The sequence below is a fragment of the Phalacrocorax aristotelis genome, chromosome 18, assembly GCF_949628215.1.
Source record: "Phalacrocorax aristotelis chromosome 18, bGulAri2.1, whole genome shotgun sequence".
Classification (NCBI taxonomy): Eukaryota; Metazoa; Chordata; class Aves; order Suliformes; family Phalacrocoracidae; genus Phalacrocorax; species Phalacrocorax aristotelis.
The window spans coordinates 6,923,783-6,932,971 of record NC_134293.1 but is presented as its reverse complement, the minus strand read 5'-3'; positions in this window follow the sequence as shown (position 1 = coordinate 6,932,971).

The following is a 9,189-nucleotide window of genomic DNA, read 5'->3' as shown; positions in this document are numbered from 1 at the left end:
TTGCAGCCAATAACCAAGTAAGACCATCAGCTATAAACAGCCATTATAGCTTGACAAAAGCATACGCGTTTCTTTATACCATGTTTAGAGAGTTAACAGTTTAGAAAATCCCATCATAGATGAACTGGAAATGCACAAATAACTCCTAAAAAAGGATTTTTCTCCCAGAACTTGCACCTTGGTTTTTGCTGGTACACAAGTTATTCAGAACCAGCTACAAAAAACATTCATGGGTAAAGATATTCAGTTTCTTTTAATTTTCTGCATATTTGGAAGGTACAAATGCTCTCCGTTCACTCTGTGCTGGTTCCTCCTCCAAATTCAGCTACAAAAATAATAATTTGGTAAAAAGATGTACGGTGGGTGGGGGAAGCCCCCCAACGCATATTTTTCTATCCATCAACCCACAAAGGCCCAGACTGAGCCAGGAGACTCACTCCGCAGCCTGCGGTGCATATGCTGGGTGACTCCACGCACATCACTTCATTTCCCTGCACCCCATTTCCTCCTGTCTGTAAAGAGAGGCAGGTGATGCATTTCCTTCCCTGTAACGCAGTTCTAGATCTATTAATATTTCTGGTAAAGATTTCTCTTGAAGCAAGCACAACTCACCTACCATAACTCCCAAACTGCTGGCTGCTTCTTTAGGAGGTACCTGACGTTCCCTTTACATTTTGAGGGAACAGCCTCCTAAGGTATTCACAGCTTCCCTCCGACAATAATCGTTGTCCTGCCGATACACAGAGCAACGCGTACTAAGCGTTGGCTATTTCAAAACTGACTTTGTCTCTAGTAAGAGGAGTGAAAAAAAAGTCTCTACCTGTAGGCAAAGCCACAGAACGCCGTGCAAAGGAGAGGGGAAAATATCAACATTGATTAGGAACTTCCCTAGAAGTCACAGACTGGGGGGGACTGGACAGTGCCGACACTCCAGTGGCAGAACTCCAGCTAAGTAAGGGTGCTCTAATTCGTGAAGTAGATTGTCTCAAGGGTCCGTTTAAACAAATTAATGCAATAATGCAGCTGAGGTGCAGCGAAAGCACAACTTCCTCTGGAGGTACTACAAGTAATAGCCTTAACTAGCTACCAGCAGTGATATGATTTAGTTTTCTTCAACGTGGTAAGAAGGTGTGGATTGAAGAAGTGACACGTGCCCTTCGATCCTGCTGAGATGGATGAGATCCAGTTAGGTTACTGTCTCAGCAAAAGCTACCACAGTGCTATTAAGAAGATGAAAAAAAACATTTTCCATTGTTAGAGTGTTTCCAAATAAAGCAAGAAGGTACACACCTTGGATACACCAACCTATCCGCTTCCCTAAACGTCTGTCAAAATGGAGAGGTAAACGTATTTATTATCTAAGTCAAAAAACGCTGACACGGTGCATTGGAAAGACAATGCTACTTGGTACTCTGGAGATTTTACACTGCTCTGTGGGCATCCAGCAGCCTTCAGCAAGCTTTCCTCCCTTGCCTGTATGTGGAGCTTTGTTCAGCTCACACAATTGCTATTCAACAGATAAATCTTCCCCTAGCTCAGCTCTGCTGCCTAGAACCACAAATGAAGCTGATGCAGCTGGGTGCTCAGTTCCAAAATCCAGCCTCCACGTAAGCCAGGGCAATGCCCTCAGCGTCACGCAGAAGAGCAAGTGAGTAACGCACGAGTGGAGACGCGCTGAAGAGACCCGTGCCTTCAAGAGGATGAAATTCTGTGCACTCCCTGCCTCCCATTCCCATTGCTATTAATAAGTTCTCGTTAAGGAAGTCGTCATGCTGATGTTAAATGTCACTCTACACCCCCTGCCCAGACTAATAACTTACAGAACATTTTTCCTCGGTGGCACTCATGGCCCTCTTATTTATACGTACCATGTAAGGCTGTGGAACCATCTGTGTAATGCACAGGGAGAAATAACATCAAGCACACAGAAACTCTGCTTCCAAGGCTGACATTTTCAACTCTTTCATGACCCTTCAAGCTCGGCTACCCCAGGTTAGAGTCAGCCTTTCCCTTTCTCTGACAAAAGGGGATTTTGATAAACTTTGGAAACTGAGTCTTCATCCTGGGGCCATACTACCTGGTGAGTTTTCAAAGAACATTACTGGACTGCAGATATTTTTTCCCCCTGCTTCCTTGCTACAACCCGATTCGAGGTACCTTGTGGAACAAGCCAGGTGCGTTAAGCAGACATTCATGGTTTTCAGATGTTTTGGCAAAGATTCAGCCTGGCAGCAAGGTTATAGCAGAGACAGATTTGCCTCTTCCACTTGTTCTGCTTCTGCATAACTCGCTGCCTAAAGGGTCAGTGTCACGTTGCCCACAGGACTAAACATACACAAGGCAAAATAAACCCATTGCATCTTTCCCACGGCACTGACGCCCACTGATCCGGAGCCCTGCCCTGTCTGGGACTGGGCAGCAGGACTCTGCTGGTCTTAGACCGGTAACAACGCTGGACCCCTTCTTAGTAAAAGCCACAAGGCGCAACACGTCACCGACTTTCACCCCAGCCGCGGGGAGTTCTGGCTGTGCCTGCAGGTAAAGTCCAAGCCTGCAAATGTTTCTAGTCTGTTCTTCAGGTTCTGGGAATGGATTGAAATCTGGATTAGAAGACGAGTTAGGTTTAGACAGGCTTAGATTCAGAGACACAATGTGCCATCAACAGCTTTTTCACAAAGCGGAAAAGCAAAGCTCCTGGACCTCAGGGGCATGTATTTTAGAGCCAGGACACTGCCACCTCACCCCCCAAACCCCAAGGCTAACGAGGGCTGTCAGAGAAGCAAAGGGTGATGTTACAGAAAGGGAACAAACGTGCTAGTTGCTGACTTCTCTTTGATGGGCTGTATTCTCTGGGCAGCCTTCACCTTACGCAGCTGGGTCTGTTTTGGACAGATTTCAGGACACTGGAAGAGCCAGCTTAAGGAGCTGTCTATATGGAATGGCCCAACTTGATCTCCCTTGAGTATCTCAGTTTGGGTGCATTTGAACATTGCTATTCATGTTTCATTAATACTGTGGACTTCTTGTTCTGTGCCAGCTCAACAAGGGACAGAAATTGCTACAGTGAGTTAAAAAAAGAAAGAGGAAGAAGATGAAAAAGAGTGTATGTGCATTTTAAGAGGTTTATTAATAACTGACACCAAAGGTGCCACCTCCTGCTGATACAATCATTGTTAAGCACGTACGCCCGAGGTGGTTAGAAATCCACGCTGGCAGTCTTGACAACAGAAGCAACCTCTTTCTTTCTTCGCCTTTTACAGAAGTTTACTTGTTCTCTGCCTCCTTCCCGCTCTCCCGGTTCTGTCTGGCTGCTTTTTCCTCAGCCTAAATGGGCAGACCGGTTGCAGAAGCAGGAGAGGAAAGCCAGAGGGATGGGGGTTGAGGCGGGGAGAAGACAGCAGCAGCACCTTTAGTTCAATTGGTGCTACTTGGTGTTACATTCAGACCAAGCTTCTTTTCCCAATTGAAAGACAACAGACAATTATAGAGTGTAACCTTTCATCTGAATTTCAGCCACATTTACAAACCTCACAGATGAATTAAAGTTTCAGTGAAACCACTTTGGCAGTGAACTGGCTTTCATTCAGCTGCCTGCACTGGTGTAGCCCGTGGAATTCACAATGTGAAGACCAGGTTTTTTGCAGATTGCCCCAAACTGAAGGCCAAATGCCTGACAATTGCTGAGCACCAAACTCCAGCTGAAATTGCAGGAACTTGTTCCTACCAAGAACTCAGTGGAACAACTAAAGACCGACTCCCCAGACATGAACCTTTGTAACACTCACTGAAGGAAAGGAATAGCAAACATAAAAAATTAAATCAGTGCAATAAATAAATGAGACTCAGATGCCCAAGAGAGGTTAAAGCCTGCAGAAATTTGGGATTGCTTAATTTCTATTAGGCAGATGCAAGTAAGATGTCTCAAGCTTTTGTCCTGCTCATTAGAAGCCTGAGCAAAACCTCCCTGAAGACAAAGGGGTTTGTAGCAGAAAAAGAATTGCAATTTAGTTTCAAAAAAAATCAGCATTTTCTGCCCATGACTTCAGCAACACTGATTGTTCTCTTGCTCTGCATTTGGTTTGGTCAGGATAACTTCACTGACTGCCACCAGAGACAAGTGCATTACAGAATCAGAATTCAGACTGCTGTAACTAAGGGGTGACTGATTAGCACTGCTTGCATTCCGATGAGGGAGTAAACTTCAAAGGCATCTTGAATAGCTTGAGGTAAATATTTTCTATCAATATCAATCAAGATCTAATGAACAACAATATGAGAAAGAAATCAGCCTAACAGAGTTAGGACACATTACCAGAAACAACTAGTTTACCTTTCAGCCATCAGCAGGCAGGACAGACTAATGAGACACTGGTTTTCCTTGTCAAGCTCACTACAATTTCCACCCCTCTCCCTTTTTCATTACACTTCAAATATTTTAAAATAATCTGCCCACACACAGACACACTGTGTGGTACGTCAGGTATAAATAGAGGAGACGACATGTGCCCCGAGAGTTCGCTGAGCAGAACGCGAGACACCAGTCTGTTCCAGGTCCCTCACAGGGTTTACTGCACAAAGAGTCGCTGGTGCCAGATTGGCAGTGCCACGTTGTTGGTGGCCTCACAGCAGTCTTCAGCTGGGCCAGAAGACCAGCCTTTGCTACGTTAGCCCACAGACCTGCGAAGCCCAAAGCTGCCACGGCACACAGCGCAGGGGATGGGGCTGACACCTTTCCTCCAGCCACGGCACCTTAAAACACCGGCCACAAAATAGCAGTTCTCTATTGCTGTCGTTTGATTTCCAGTTCAAACACAGCCCATAGAGAGACTCTGCAGTTACTAATCCCACACAGGCCCCTGCTGAAGGACTTCTCCAGCTACAGGGATAATGAAGGGCTGTTGACTGGTAGAATGGGGAATCTATTGACAGCCATTTCACTCATAAAAAGATCTAAGTTATAGCCTTTCCTCCAAGCCTATTAGATCTTATTATTTCCTAACCTCTGACACATGCCCAGAAAGCCAAAACATTTCTTAAAAGAGGCAACAACAAAGAAATTCTAATCAGTTAACAAGGACCAGAGTAAGTCTTTCTGCAGAAAAACTTCTTTATAGGACACCCGTGCTTCCTCCCTCTCCCAGCTCCTGCCTAAATCTTCCACAAGTAATAAGCCCAACTTACATTACACAGTGACCAGGCTGGGATAACCAAAGGGCTTGGCAGGCTGGAGCGTCCCTCAGCCCTCGGTCCTGCAGGTTGACTCCCCAACAACAGGGTGCTGCTGTTGATCCGGCCCGTTTGGATCAGGGCTGCATCCGCTCCCAACTGTGTAGGCTGGCTCAAGGTCAGGTCTATGTAATAGGGTTAGAAAAAACAACACTGAAACAGATCCTTAAGGGAAATGGATTAAGACACCAGAGACATTCAGTCCCTACTGATTTTAGTGGGAGTCCAAAGGATTAGCAAGCAGCTTCAGAAGTTGCCGCAGTGAGCCAGGTTCTGGCTCCACAGGGGTTTCAGGTACCAAACAGAGGGTGGAGGACAAGTGGTTAGTGCCTAAGGAAAGGTTACAATTGTCAGTATGTGCAAAGTACTATAAAAAAAAATATCTGTATTATCTAAGTCCTGAGAAAACATTTCTCCCTATATTTAACAGCTAACTGAGCACGACTGAGAGCTACTCAGACATAATTCATTCTCTGTCTTTATTCCCATCCCTTCCTCCCCCAGTTTGCACACTAATCCAATGGTCTGGTGCACCATGTGTTCCCCATGGGCAGCCTACCTACAGGCCTGCTCCAGAAACCTGAGCTCAGAGCAGGGACCAGTCTCACTCCCCCAGCCGGCACTCAGGCAGCTTTCCCAGCCCCGGAAGGAAACGCACAAAGTATTCCAGCAATGCCTTCAACAGAGCGAGGTGGAAACAGCAAGCACATAGCCCCACACTGTCCCAAGCTGCAGCATTTTCACCCTGGTTACCCTCTCACACAGGCTAAGACCAGTAACGCCAGACTCACTGCAGCTGTGGCCAGCCTGGCCCACCCAGCTCCTTTGCTCCTGCACAGAACTGCAGGCTCCTGCCTTCTCCTGGCCACTACACGATTGCCTCAGCTTGGTCCCCTGAGCCCCCACCCACAGCAACAGCACCCTCCCAGGCATCGCCCTCGGCACGTACCCCACTTTGTCAGGGTGACCCTGTCTTTTGTGTGTGTGCCTCTGGCACACATAGACTGGAAACACAGATATCCGCTGAGGGAAAACGGGGCAAAAGGAAAGTACAGATTACAACCTTGATGCTGTGGGATGATGTTCTGTGGTTTTTTCAAAGCTGGAATCTATAGCGAGTTTCACATGCATATATGTGGTACAGTAGGAATTTGATTGAAGGAAAACTCATGCAGCTCATGAATTAGCTTTGAATTCAGCAATTTTTTCACCCATGCCTATATAATTGCTTTAGAAGTTATGCGTGTCCAAAAGCATCTTGGCAAATCAGGGAACTGCTTAAAAGAACATTTAAAACCAAAAAGTAAATATATTAAAAATCAGTCCTTGAAAAATACCACTCAGCAGCAGTGACTGAATTTATTCCATGAAAAGAGAAATCTTCCTACAGCAAACAGAATAATGAGAACCAATGAAGACAAAGACGTTGTCTCCACTAACTGAGTAGAAGTAAGGACTGAACTTTGGACACAGGGTTACATTTCCTTCAATGCAGGATAATTCCTGCAATTTAAAATGAAACCCTGCTTTGCATTTATTTCAGTTGTTCTCAATGAAATACTTCAGAAGGCAGGTTCTGCCAGCCAGATTTCTGTTCCCCATTACTGTTGCAGCAGTGCCCAGGAGCACCGGTGGTCAGGCGCTTCCCTCCACGTGCCAGGAGCTGCGTGAACCGAGGCAGCCCTTTGACCAACACGTTGCAACCTCTGTTATGTACACGGCAACAGGCAGACACAAACACGCAGGGGAAGCGCAAGGGAACAGATGATGAATGACCGGTTGGGACCACTGTCCTTCAACCTGCTTTTCTCTCAGACCAGGCTACCAGCCTAAAACGTAAGTGCGATCTAGTGCTTCGGGCGTGCTGCAAGAGAGAATGGGGGTCTCCAGGACACATCTTGAGCAGATATACTGAAGCAGTTCACAGAATCCCAGAATCCCAGGTTGGAAGGGACCTCAGGGATCATCTAGTCCAACCTTTCTAGGAAGAGCACGGTCTAAACAAGATGGCCCAGCACCCTGTCCAGCCGACTCTTGAAGGTGTCAGTTCTTCAATTTATTTGGCTGACAATTGACTGACATGTACATCATGAACAGAGCCCCTTTTCCTATTGCTGGTGAAAAAGTTCTCAAAAAAAACCCAAGCCAAAAAAACCCACCTCTTTTTTTAGTGGAAGGAAAGCAGTCCATAGAGAAGCAGGATGCGCAGAAAGTTAGCCCCCAGGAGTAACCCAGAGACAAAGCAAGCCAAAGAGAAGAAAGGAGTTCAATTATGCTCTTACATTGACATTAATGGAAGTTGAATTGGGTCCAGCGTTAGTAGAAAAAAGTGGCTCTCCAAAGCACTGGTAGAGCAAACACTGTTGCCATAACTACCTCACTCCCAGAAGCACGCCGATTTAATTTCTACAGTTAAATATTTACAGAGTAGATTGCTTGTTTTCAGGAGTAGCAGGAGCTGCTCGTAGAACTCAAATGCACAGTCTGGTCTTCAGGGTCCTCACAGAGGGCTTCCAGAGTCACCCCTCACCCCCTTGCTTCATCGCTCCCTACACATCTCGCTATCTGTGGGGAAGGGGGAGCACGGCGGCCCCAGGAGGGAGGGCAAGCCAGGAGCCGAGGGTACCCGCAGCACGGGCTGGGAAGGGATTGCACCAGCAGGACACGGCCCCACAGCCTGAGCAAGGCAGGGTGGGAGCAGCCACCGGTCCCGCTGGCAGCCCAGGCACCACCAGACCACGCAAGGTAACGAGTCAGAGTGAAGGTCAATGAGTTTGGCTGAGCAGCGGGGGGACACAGCTGTACCCGTGGCACAGCTCCGGCAAGGAGCGGTGACACGCCTGGCTACAAGGGTACTCTTGGCCGCGGGCAGATGTCGCGGGCAGGCTAGTCAGGGCAATTAGTGCCTGCTGGTGCACCCAGGATACGGCTCTGCCCTTGCACCAAACCGCTCTGACACGCTTCTACCAGCCATCACCTAACTCACCCGAACCACTCTGACAGCTTTAACTCGACTTCAGCTATATGACTGCAGCAACTGATATTTATTGTTGTCCACACGTCTATAGAACCACTGAATTCTTTCATCCTGTTTTTGCTTCATCCCTCTCACAGCTCTGACGCTGAAGAAATGTGCACATAAAGAATCAAAGAAACTCCAGGCCTGCAACGATTGAACAACAAAATCTAGTCCAGACCCGTGGAAGTAGATCCTCTGCAACACCTGTTCCTAACCTGTTCCTAAACACTCTCAGCAGTAGAAACAGCGCAGTCTCCAAAAAAATACTTTTTAAAATCTTTAAAATACTTTTTAAATCTGAAACTGCTTCTGCTACTCCCCCATGACTTAGCTTTAAAGAAGTATGGATACAGATGCATGACACTGCTTTAAATGAGTGCATGGCCAGTTAATGCGGCTCATTAGATGCATAATTAACAATGGCAGTGATATTATGGTTGTACATTTCAGCTCCACATATAGCCTCTATCAACATACTGTGACAAGAGTTATGCACGTCTATGTTCATCCAGCATGATGCCGATTATTCCCTTAGGAATAATGACATGCAGAGTCACTTTAAGATGAAGCCCTATAATCACGACATTTTTTGGGGTAGAAACTTCGTAACTGTCTAGCTTGCGTGTGTAAGTCCTTTAGTTAAGTTCCTTAGGAAGGACCGAAGCACATGAAGTCAGGGGTCCTGCCTAAAGCCTTCACTCTCCACACATTTCTGCTCCAAGAAGGCACCCAAATGCCACAAAATTCACACCCAGAATTAAGGTTCACTTCGGCATCATCAGTCAGAGGACAGCACTCACAGCACCGTGGGATTTAAGAAAATAAGTTTACCTTGACAGATGACCACATTACTTCGAGGCATACGGTAGTTTGACTCTTGTACTGTTGCCAGGTGCTCCCTTGCATGTGGGGTGCTGACTATTCCAAGTGGGTTCAGATGGAAG